This window comes from Rattus norvegicus, chromosome 2, assembly GCF_021556685.1.
Source record: "Rattus norvegicus strain SHRSP/BbbUtx chromosome 2, alternate assembly SHRSP_T2T, whole genome shotgun sequence".
Classification (NCBI taxonomy): domain Eukaryota; kingdom Metazoa; phylum Chordata; class Mammalia; order Rodentia; family Muridae; genus Rattus; species Rattus norvegicus.
This window is the reverse complement of record NC_141535.1, coordinates 195,371,559-195,384,164: the sequence shown is the minus strand read 5'-3', so window position 1 is coordinate 195,384,164 and position 12,606 is coordinate 195,371,559. Positions and strand designations below refer to the sequence as shown.

General features: G+C 40.9%; 1 protein-coding gene across 15 annotated transcripts in view; it reads left to right on the top strand.

Moving 5' to 3' along the window:
* The first annotated feature begins 86 nt into the window (after nucleotides 1-86).
* The window catches only part of Rap1a (RAP1A, member of RAS oncogene family), a 77,799-nt gene continuing 65,279 nt past the window's right edge, over nucleotides 87-12,606 (top strand). For 5 of the 15 annotated variants that reach the window (XM_087620226.1, XM_087620231.1, XM_087620177.1 and 2 more), the window contains exon 1: nucleotides 87-204. The gene's annotated coding sequence lies outside the window, so the exon portion shown is untranslated. 15 annotated transcript variants of the gene reach the window in all.

Genomic DNA, 12,606 nt, shown 5'->3' with positions numbered 1-12,606 from the left:
CTCCCTTAAATAGATTCCCGACACGACCGGGAAGGCGGAGCCCGGGGCGGGGGGCGGGACCTGCGTGCTGCGTGCGTGCGCGTTCCGGAGGCGCCGCCGCCGCTCCCGAGGCCGCTGCTACTGCCGCCGCCGTGCAGAGCCCGAGCCCGAGCCGCGGCCGAGAGGAGGGAGGAGGAGGAGGTGGAGGAGGCGCCGGGCCGCGGGGTGAGTACGGGGTGCGAGTGAGGGGCGCGGGCTGTCCGCACCTCGGTGCCCGCTTCTTAGCGGTTCGCGAGTCCCGGGCGGCGGCCGGGGGCCTGGCGGGCGGGAGGGGCCGCGGCTGGAGGCCGGAGCCAGCCACGCCCGCGGACCCAGGCCGCCCGGCGGGGCCTGCGGGACCGGCCGTGAGGGGCGGGCCGCGAGATGGGACGCGTGTCCGCGCCCGCTCCGCTGTCGTCCCCGCAGCCAGGGAGGTGCGGTGCCCTCGGCGCGGCCTTTGCCCCGGCCGCCGAGCGCTGACACCTCTGCGTCCCACTCCGCCGCCAGCCGGGTTCCCGCCCTCCCTGCCCTCTGTCTTCTGCGGCTTGCCATGTGTTCGCCTTTGCAGCGTTGCTCTCGACTCTGATCTCTGCTGCTTCTGAATTTTGTCAGGAAAGAGGCCACGGTGTGATTCTTGTCTTCCTTCCACCGAGGGCGTGTGAGGAGTGTCGAGGTGGTGGGTTTGTGGCTTGTCTCCTTACCCAGAAAGTTAAGAACAGTGTCTTCTGCTGAGTTGTGTAATTTGCTGTTGTAAGGAGAAGAGCAAGGAAGGACAGTTGTGTCCCCCGCGTCCTCCCCCCCTCCCATCTGAGATTTCCTCACAGGATAGAAAACTATCCTGCGTTTAGGGGACCTTTCATCCCTTGGGAAAAGAGCTAACCGGTCAGAAACAGTGAGTGTGTTGCTGTTGGGAAGGGAAAATCATTTTGTCACTGCTTTGAAGGAAGTACTGTGTAAGAAATGGTATAAAAGGGCAAGAGGTTAATGGGCCAAGCGTTACAGGCACCTGCCACTGTTTTCTGCTTCTTGGGTGGCTGAAAATACTGTTTTTATTAGAGTCAAAGTGTCGACTCTCAGAATTAACCAGGGTAGTTAGCCTTCAAAAGCAGGCAGTTATAAGAGATGATGCTGGAAACAGGATTTGGAAACTTTCTTTGAGTTTCCTGTCAGAATGTGTGGGGGTAGACACACCAATGAGTACTTTTTTTTCTTTTGATGTAATTGATTTCTGTAACACTTTGATATAATGAGTACTAGATTAGGTCCCAGACTCCTTCCTGTCTTTACGCTTTTCTGTAACACTTTGTTTCAAAATTAAACTTACATTTTCGGATATTCTTTCTTAGTATGGTGTTTCAGTGAATCTTGTTTAGTTTCTTGCTACTTCAGGTTCTGTTATGATTGTGTTCATTAGCAAGGATTTTATCTGTCCCAATATTTGTCGAATGAGTTGAGTGGTCCGTTTACACATCTCCTATCTTTTTGAGAGGAACCTTTATGTTAAATGTTGCAGTCCACTTGCATTATAAAAATGTCATTCTTGGGGTTGGGGATTTAGCTCAGTGGTAGAGAGCTTGCCAAGCAAGCACAAGGCCCTGGGTTCAGTCCCCAGCTCCGAAAAAAAGAAAAAAAAAATGTCATTCTTAACCATTTCTAGAATATGGTGAAATATATGGACTCACTCCTCCTATGTCCAGGAAAAACAAAACAGGCATTTATGCACAGAATTTTGTATTCAACTTCTGGACTCCTCTAAAGCCACCCATAGATAGTCAACTTAAAGTGAATTGAGATATCCATGTTACTCAGTTTTATATTAAAAGTTTTCAGAAGTGCACACTTTTTGTGGCCTCGGGTGTGATTGTGTCTTCACCTTAAACTCTGGGGATTTTGGAACAAAATTTAAATGGATTACAGTTTTATAAGGAAAAGTTCTCAGTATCCCACATCCTCCTCCACCCCCACCCCCAGTCTCATGTAGCTCAGTGGTGTAACTGAGGAGGACGTTGAACTACTAGTTCTCTTGCCTTTACCTCCAGGGTGCTTGGATAGGTGTGTGCTCCACTGCCTGGCTTATGTGGCGCTGGGGATGAATCGCAGCTTCATGCATGGTGGGTAACTTTTAGCAGTCATTTTGTTTGTAGTCTGGGATCTAACCCAGAGCCTCAAGCATGGTTGGCAAGCACTTTGCCACTTAGCTGTATTCCCAGTTCTAACCAGTAGCCATTTTAAAACCAAGACTCCCTAGTATCTTTTGGTCCCCTAAACCCATAATCAGACTAGGCAGGCTTTTATTTAGGTATTCTTTGTTTTAGTAATATGAGCATTTGAAAATCAAATAATTCTTCTTTTTCTCTTTCAAGCTTGTTCCTATGTGTGGTCTTTATGTAGTTAATTGTGAAAATATGCGATATTCAGTAAGTACTTAATTGAATGTTACTGTAAAAAAAGAGTTCTTGCTGTCCTCCTTTCAGTCAGGAAGGACAGACCATAACCAACTAAATGTGGAGTGTCGGGTGTAGAGCTGTGTGGAAGAGTGAAGAGTGGTGAGGGGTTAGAGAACAACACTGGCAGAGGATACTTGAGACTGGAGCAGAGACCTGAAGGAAGTCAGGAGGGATGTGTGCTTCCTCGTACGCAAGAAGATCACAGGGATGGCCTTCTAGGGCAGAGACCCTAGAGTACATGTGACCCTTTTGAGAGCAGCTAAGAGGACAGTGTGGTAAGAACAGTAAGTAGGGAGAGAGGAGGGCTTGAGATTAGAGAAGTAACTGGGGTCCTTATGCTCAACAGTAGTAGGACTTTTGGATTTTACTTTGAATGAGATGGGGGAACCCTTACTGTAGAAAAGAGACCTTATCTGACCTAAGCTTATGGACATCATTCTGACTACTGCTGTGGAAGTCAACTCAGGTGGGGAAGGAAGACTGGAGTAGGATTTAGACATTTTTTTTTGTTTTCCTCTTCAGTTTCTGGGGGTTGTACTCAGGTCCTTGCACTTGCTAGGCAAATGCCCAATAACCAAGTTACCTCCTGCCCAGTGTCTTCGTTTCTCTCCTTTCAGCCATGTTGAAGTCGTCCGTCTTCTTTCTGTTGGGCACGTAGGTGTCTTCCCTTCCCCAGTAAAATAACAATGGCATTTCACATAGTGTAGCCAACATTTTTTTCTTTTGGAGTATTTCCTTGTGATTTATTTCTAAAAGAATCACCATATGAATAGACTTAAATAGTTGGTCATCTTGTTTTAACATTAAGTGTCATGGCAATTTAGTTTTCATTGGGGGTTATCAACACAAAAGATTGTTATGGTCACAAATGAGATTCTTTTACACAGGTTATATTTAGCTCACCTCTGCTTTTCAGCATTAACCACAGAGTGCTACTTGTTGGGGAAAAGAGGGATGAATTCGAGGACCCTTGCTCTCAGGGGACTTTTACATTCGTCTGTGTTTTATAATCTAATAGTGAAATAACTGAGCCTTGGCAGTGTTTTTTACTACTGTGAACTTTGTGGGTGGTTGATGGTCTTATATAAAATAAATTTCTAGTTGTTCCTTCTGGCGGTTACTTTTTCTATAAGGAATTTTCTATAAGGAGTTTTTTATTGGCCTCTATAATTTGCTTATGTTCTGTATGATGTTTTTAGAATCTTATTTGTGACAGTAATTTATATCAAGTAGACCTTAGTTAAGAGCAGTTGAATTTGAAATTGTAGTGCCTGTTATTCAGAAAATAGACTGCTGTTGTGTTCTGCAAGGCCAGCTTTGAATCTTTGACATTTAGTTTTAAGAGGAGAATGATACCAGTTTGTTTTCATAGAAAATTATACCACCAAGGCTTTGTTCAGCATTCCTGGTTCTGGAATCTAGATGACTTGACTTGGTCTGAGCCAAAACTGTGCCATGTGTAGAGGGAGGGAGGACAGCTGAGTTCCCAGAAAGCACCTAACACTGTGAAGCATGTGCTAGAGGTCCAGGGAGTATTCACAGAGCTCAGTGCTCAAGGGTCTTGGCTCCAAACAGCTCTCATTTCAGACAGTCAATAGAAATGACTTGTACAGAGCATTTATATCTTCTTATTCTGGTACATTTAAAATAGCAAACTTAAACTTATTTCCCCTTAATGTTCTTTTACAAATCAAGCTAATCATTGGTGAGAGCATAGTTCAAGTATTTTATGCTTATTTCAATATTGTAGTGGAAATTACTGCATTATTTAATGTAGATTTTTATCATGTAGAAAATACTAGCATTAAATAGACATATGTAAGCTTTTATATGTTAATGAGAGGAAGTTGAAGAATCCTTTGTGTATGCCTGTGTGTGTACATATCACAAGTAATAATTTTTATGTGCCTTTTAGTATTTCGTATACTTAATTTACATTTTGAGTTTTTTGTAGTAGTGGTTATGGTTATGCAGTGAGCGATCTTGGCCTCCCTTCCTTGGGCATACAGTTTTGAGATGACTGGTGAATTTGTTTAAAAGTTAAATGATCCTGACGATCATTTAAAGTTAAACATATAAAGTTAGCTTTATTCATTATTATGTTCTGATTGGCAAAGCAGCTCAGCAAAGAACTGTGCCATGCTCTCATTTCTTCTTGAAAATAGGCCTTTCAGAGTGAGGGATACGACTGCACTCACACATGCACCAATATAAAAAGGGAAGTTGTGTGATTATTAAGGTAAAACTGAAATAAGAAATGGTGTACTTTCATAAGAGGAATAAAAATAGTCCTTTTAGTAGTATTTTCAGAAGCACCTGATGTACACCTGGGACATTAACTGCTTTGTGAAATAAACTTTAGTTATTATACAAGTGAATGACTTTTTTAAAAGAACACTTAGCTTACCTAGGGCATATCAATTTTCTGTAGATAAATCTGAAAGAATCTTTTTGTAAGTCACTCTAATTTTTGCCAGTTTTTTAAGCTTATTTAGCTCATAATTATAGGTTAAACAAAGCTTAAAATAAAGCATGTAAATCATGTTTGGTTTCAGAATATAATACAATTCAGTTATATTTCCTAAGAATATTAAAGTACCAGTAACAGATAAAACCACGTTTGAGTTAATTAACAATTTAAAGGGCCTCACTTTGAACTGAAAAGTCAGAACTGGAGTTATACCTGGCTGTGAGCCACCATGTAGTGCTAGGCATTGAAACTGGGGCCTCTGGGAGAGTAACCAGTGTTCTTAACCGCTGAGCCATTCTCCTGCCCCGTATTCATGTTTGTTTGTTTGTTTGTTTGTTTGTTTTTCCAGTGCTGCTTTATACTGACTTATTGTGTGTGTGAAAAATTTATTTTGCTCTGGATAAGATGGTGGTTTAGTTTTGTACAGAGGTAGAAAGAACCAGGTGCAGTGTTGGACAGAATCCTGATGGTGTTGATGGATCTCTTATTGCAGACTGCCAGACATGTTGACTAGAAAGCCCATTCATTCACTTTATTTTCAGTGACATTTTTAAATTCACTTATAAATAAAATCATTCTGTTCCAGATAGGTCGGTGATATAATACAACATTAAGACAACAGATTCTGTGTTGTCTTGTAGTAGTTGGCATTTAGCACTGATTTTAGAATTTTATGTAGTTTATAGTCTAGCACAAATCTATTGGATGTGTTTGAAACTGTCCTTTCGGTTCAAATGTAAAGTATTGTATACTTTCATTAACAGACCTAGTCAGCCATTGAACCAATATCTTAAGTATAAATTTATTTTATTTTACTTTACTTTATTTTCTGTGTATGGGTGTTTTGTCTGCATGTATGTCTGTGTACCAAATGAGTGCCAGGTTAAATAAGCCAGAAGAGGGTGACCCATACCCTGGAACTAGAGTTAAGATGGTTTTTAGCTAGTGCATGGGTGCTGGGAGCTGGGAACATGGGTGCTGGGTGCTCTAGTTCTCTGGAAGGGCACTAAGGGTTCTTAAACTCTGAGCCATCTCTCTAGCCCCTAAAAGATTTTTATTACCATACTTATGATCTGTTTTTATTATGCGTATGCCATGATGCATATGTGGATGTCAGAGGACAGCTAGTTCTCAGGGATCAATTCAGGGCAACTCAGGCCCCCTTATCTGCTGCACTGTCTCACCAGCTGAGGTGTTCGAATGACTCAAAATTAAACTCTCGTTGGACACATTTAAATGTGTAGTATTTCATGCTTGCTTGCTTGCTTTCTTTCTTTCTTTCTTTCTTTCTTTCTTTTTTTTTTTTTTTTGCCAGTAGTACTTTTTAGTACTTGGCTGTCTTTTAAATGGTAGACTTTCTGAAGCTTCATAAATACTAGTTGTCAAAAATATTGTAAAATAAAAATCGCAGATTGTTGTGGTGTAACTCAACGCACACGCACACGCGCGCGCGCACACACACACACACACACACACACACACACCTGGAGTTGTTTCATTGTTAAGCTATCAGTTTTAATCTATGTTTAATGTCAAGGTTTGAGACTTTCTTTCTTTCTTTCTTTCTTTCTTTCTTTCTTTCTTTTGTAGAATAGATTTTTAATATTTTCTCCACATCAATTAAAATCATCTTCTGTCACTAAAATAATTTATTTAGGATGGATGTGCGGATACCAAATATATCAGTGTGCATTCTCAGTGAGCTTTTATTTTCAAATTTCTTCCTTCTGAGCCCTAACCGACATGCTTATAAGTAACAGTAGTATATTTAGTTTGCATGTGTGTTTGGATTAATTTGGCGTTCACTTTCAACAGTCATACATAGAAAATCTGCTTAACTGTGGTGCTTTCTTTTGGGATTTTGTCTGTCTGTTAAATGATAGGCCTTGTGTAGCATCATAGATACTACTGAGTTTCACATAACATCCTTTATACAATCTAAAAGTAACCATGGGCGTAATAGAACCAGGCAACAAAACGAGACTGAGAAATGTAGCTCCTATTCCAACTAATCTGACACCTCCTTCACTTCCCTCTGAGAGAGAGAGAGAGAGAGAGAGAGATAGAGATAGAGAGAGAGAGAGAGAGAGAGAGAGAGACAGAGGTGTCAATATTACATACAGCAAGTTTTGAAAAGAAAATAAGGGTGAAAAAAGAAATTTAACATTTTTAATGGTCCCATTACACAGAGCAAACCGCAACCATCTTTCAGTGTGGATTTTCCCAGTTTTCCCTCTGTGTGTACAGACTTTTCTTTTTATAAAAGTTAGATTTGTGCCTTATACTATTTAGTTACTACTTTTTCTGTCTGTATGGGATGTTGGTCCTTTGGTTTAGAGCTCTAAGGTTGACTATTTATCAGACTAACTATTTTAAACAATGGAGAGACTTTTTTATACGTTTATCGTTGATTGCATTTGTTTTTGTTTTTTCCTTCCTTCCTTTGCTTTAGGCAAATTCCCAGAAGTGGGATCTCAGGCTCAGGGTAGTTGCCCTGTATGAGTGTCTTGCTGCACCTTCGGTGGCATTGAGCAGGTTAGTTTTTGCCAGTGGGGTAGATCCATGTTAGAGTCTTCATGGTTATATCTTCGACTTCATATTATTAAGAATGTGGAACACTGGGCTGGAGAGATGGCTCAGCGGTTAAGAGCCCTGACTACTCTTCCAGAGGTCATGAGTTCAATTCCCAGCAACCACATGGTGGCTCACAACCATCTGTAAAGAGATCTGATGCCCTCTTCTGGTGTATCTGAAGACAGCTACAGTGTACTTATATATAATAAATAAATAAATTTAAAAAAAAGAATGTGGAACACTATCATTTGTAAGAGTGGAAAGTTACAGTTCTTTTGAAAAAGTTGAAGTTTAATTTCTTTCTTTCTTTTTTTTTCAGGATTTATTTATTTTATTTATATGAGTACACTGTCGCTGTCTTCAGACACACCAGAAGAGGGCATCAGATCCCATTACAGATGGTTGTGAGCCACCATGTGGGTGCTGGGAATTGAACTCAGGACCTCTGGAAGAGCAGTCAGTGCTCTTAACCACTGAGCCATCTCTCCAGCCCTGAAGTTTAATTTCTTTAAAAATATTTTAGATGAAAGTGATCTGTGGCAAAATAGACAATGGAGTTGCAATCTGAGCATTGTACATGCTATTTGTTTTGTTTTTGAGAGTTTTTTTCCTAAAATGGTGAACAAACTCATTATTATTTTACAAAAATAATATTCATCGTTATTTTGCAAAAATAAGCTGGACTGGGGATGGAGAGGGACAGTGGGAGGGTGTGAGGGAGGGAAAGACAGACAGGCATACAGACAGACATATTGTTCTGACTTAGTAAACAGTATTTACTAGTGGCTCTGGAGTTAGGCAAGTCTGGTCCAGAACCTTGCTTCACCACTTATGAAATCCATGTTACTAACTTGATTTGGTATTTCTAAACCTTGGTTTCTTATTTTTAAAGGATCATGATAATAGTACTACCTATATCATAAGTTTGTTGAAAAGGTTTGAAATAATATGTAAGACTGCTTGGCTTATAATAGACATTTAATAAAAATTTAATAAAACTTAATAGGCAGCTAATTTATTAATTATTTTTGGCCAGTTTCAGAAGGGGAGGTACCTCACTTTTGTGATCTTGTTTATATGAACTAATAGAGGTATAAATGAACTATAGTGTACAGTACTTAAGGAGAGAGAGAGAGAGAGAGAGAGAGAGAGAGAGAGAGAGAGAGAGAGAATGGTAGATACTCTTTGTGTCAGGAATGGCTTGTGAAAAGTCAGAAAGTTCAGAAGATGAAGGATGGGATATTAATTTAACAGAGGTAATGTAGGTTAGGGTTTTTTTTTTTTAAAGGCACCAAGTATGGAGTTGAGAAGGGAAGACTTGATTCTGTATAGAAGTTTTAATGTGAAGACTATTACTGGATAAACACACTTATTGAAATGGAGGCCACAGAGATGCTTGGTGGCTAGGAACACTGGCTGCTTTTGTAGAGGACTTGGGTTTGGTCCCCAACACCCACATTGCTTGTAACTCTAGTTCGAAGGGACCCAGTACCCTATTCTGATCTCTGTGGGTACTGCAGGCATGTAGTACACTTACATATATGTGGGCAAACACTCATACACATAAAAAAATCTTCCCTGGGTGTAGTGACTCACACCTTTAAGCCAATCACATGAGAGGCAGAGGCAGGCACATCTCTATAAGACCAGCTTGGTCTAAATAGCTAGTTCTAGGCCAGCCAAATAATAATATTTTTGTTTTTCTAAAATGTGCAATTTAGTGTTGTGAAGTGTTTAGTTTAATTAGTTAAGAGGGAAGTCTCAGTTTATATTCGTATTCTGGAGATACCATAACTGTTGAGAACTGTTCACTGTATGGTGAAATGCTTTCTCATGGGTTAAATTTTTTCATTATTTTATTTTATATGTGTGGGTGTTTTGTCTTCATGTCTGTTGTGTCAGAAGAGGGCATTAGATCCTTTAGAAATGGAATTATGTATAGCTTTAAGCTGCTATGTGGGTGCTGGAACTTGAACTCACATCCTGTGGAAGAGCAGTCTGGGCTTTTAACTGCTGAGACAACTCTCAACTCACCCCACTCCACTTTTTAAAATTCCTTGTAAACGCTACAAGACTTGGAAAGCACCAGTTAAATGAGCAGAGGAAGTATAGCGCGCCAGCTTGGAAGTGGCAGGCAGTGAAGTAGAGAGCAGCTCCAACATGGGGAGCTGACCTGTAGAAGAAGTATTTAAGATTCCCAGTCTTCCTTTCTCAGGTTTTCTGTTTGTTTGTTTGTTTGTTTGTTTCTAAAATAAGCTTTCAGATCCAGTTTTTGTCATTCTAGTACTTGACTTTTCAGTATGCAAGATTGATCTGACTTGATATCAATCTCTCTGAAAATAAATTCATATAAACTGTGACTCAGATGTTCAGTATTATACAGTTGAAACTCAAGTAACTCTTGGGCAGTTTTAAGATGTTTATATTTTTAAACCAGTTCTCATTTCTTTCTTAGTGTTTTTTCCTCCAAATAATGTCTAAATTCAGAAATGAAATCTTTAAGATGCTGGGAATTAAAACCCTGGCGCACCTATAGCCAAGCAAATACTCCATCACCGAACTGTACTTAGTTCATTGTTAAGTTTTGTTCAGTTCTCTTCCTTTTAAAGGTATCTTTGAAAATACTTTAAATCCGTAAGTATAACAGTAGTGTTAGAAATTATGGCTGTTGCTTTTGACAAATACTTTTTGTCTGTGAAACTGCAAAACTTCAGATTTACTAAACTAGATGGTATTTCATTTACCAAAAGACCTCAGGTATTCATAGTTCTGTGTTACTGTCACAGCACTGACGATTGCAGTTGAGTCTGTTTTGAGTTGGTTTGGATTCTTTTTGCCTCTATGGATAAGTGTATGTAACACTTGGGCCTGAAGGCAGCTTACTAGGAATACTAGCTAAAAACAAATCTGCAGGGTAAACAGCAGTTTCTTGTCTGTTAATCTTCCCTCCTCCCCCTCTGCGTGCGTGCATGTGTGTGTGTTTGTGTGTGTGTGTGTGTGTGTGTGTGTTCCTATTACAAGCACTGGCACAAACCATGGCTGGTGTGTGGAGGTGGGAATGGTGTTGGGCCTCCCACTCCACCTTGTTTTGGGATGGTGTCTCTTGTTTGCAGTGTATGTTAAGATAGCTGGCCTGTGGTTTGAGTTTGAGTGTTCTCCTGTCTCCTCCATAGGTGGCCTGGGATTGATTACAGAGACACTTCGCCCAGTCCAGCTTTATGTGGGTTTTTGAGGTTCAACTTAGGTCCTTTCACCTGCCCAATTGAGCCCTCCCCCCAGGCCCTGTAAAATATATCACTTTTTAAAAATTTTTTAAAATACATCATTGTTTTCCTCAGAAATCTACAGAGATCAGAATAAATTACTTTTAGTATTGCAAAAACCGTAATAAAATTGTATATCAGTCATTAGTGAAGAAAATACATTATAGACTTACCTACAGGCAGTCCAAATGGAAGTATTATTCTCAATTAATGCTCCTCTTCCTAGATAACTGTAGCTTGTATCAGGTTGACAAAATAACAACAAACTACCCTCACTCAACAAGGGCACTTAATGTTATCACAGTATAAAACATTCCAATTTTTGAAAGCCTACAATCGTAAAGAATTCACACTAAAATTTCAGTCTCTTTAATATATTGTCTTTTAAAGTTCTAAACCTCTCTAAAATATCCAGAACTTCTCTAAAATATCCACTTTTTTTCTCACATTCCTAAGTCTGTCAGATTTCTGTCTCTAAAATTCTAAAGTCTTGTTATCTGTGGGCTCTCATAAAATCAAAAATGGGTTGCATATTTCTCTGTGGGGGAAGAACCAGGGCACTGTCACAATCAAATCAAGCAGTCCCAAAGTTCCACAGTAGAAGGAGTTCAGTAGTTGGACATCTGGGACCTACTTGTGTGCCTCTGGGCTTCAGAGGACTGGACCACTTCTCCGGTTCCACCTTCTGCAGCACACAAAGCTTGCTTCCTAGGATCACCGCCATCCACTCCGAGACTGCTGCTGTCCGTAGTAGTGCTGACAGGGTACTGGGCTCTCCCCTGTAACTGGGCTGCACCTTCATTAATATCCTCTCCTGGGATCTCTTCAGTACTCTAAGCCTGCTTCGTGGTACCAGACCTCAACTTCTCTCTATGGGGCTGTCTTCGTTTTGAGGCTTCTACTGCAGCTGAGGGTTCACCTTCACAAGTGACCTTTTTCATAGTGCCATGCTTTAGCTGCTCTCCAGAACCCCTTGATGGTGCCTTCAAAACTCCTATATTAGCAATTTTGGTGGCCATCAGAACTAAAGCCTTACCCTACTCTATAGACTGTAGCTTCTGTGTGCTGAACGTGAGGAAACACTTTCCAGAAGATTTTGCCTCAGCTATTCTGTTATTTTATTAATTAAAGCTGATTTCCCAGCTTCAGCTAAATGACAACAATTGACCCAGAAAGCAAAAGTTTCACTTGTGGTGCTGGTCTCCAGTTAATCACAGCTCCAGCTGACCAGAGACTACAGATTTTTTTTTTTGTTTTTTTGTTTGTTTGTTTGTTTGTTTTGTTTGTTTGTTTTTCTTCTTCAAGACAGGATTTCTTTGTATAGCCCTGGCTGTCTTGGAACTAGCTCTGTAGACCAGGCTGGCCTCAAACTCACAGAGATCCACCTGCGTCTGCCTGGCATTAAAGGTGAATACCGCCACTATAGGAGACTACAGATTCTTTTTCTTAATTCTTTTATTTATTTACATTCCAAATTTTGTACCCCACCCAGTCCCCTTTGCAGAGTTCTTCCCCCATCCCCTTCACCTCTGAGATGGTTACCCCCCAAGCCTCCCCCCTCCCTGAGGCATTAAGTCTCTATGGGATTAGGCACATCCTCTCCCACTGAGGCCAGAAAAGGCAGTCCCCTGCAATATATGGGGTGTCGGGGGTGGTGGGGGTGGGGACGTGGGGGGATGGAGTTTGTTCAGACCAGCCCATGTATACTCTTTGGTTGGTGGTTTAGTCTCTGGGAGTTTCCAGGGCTCCAGGTTAGTTGATACTGTTGGTCTGCCTATGGGGTTGCAATTCCCTTCAGCTCCTTCAGTCCTAACTCTTCCATAGGGATCCCCAA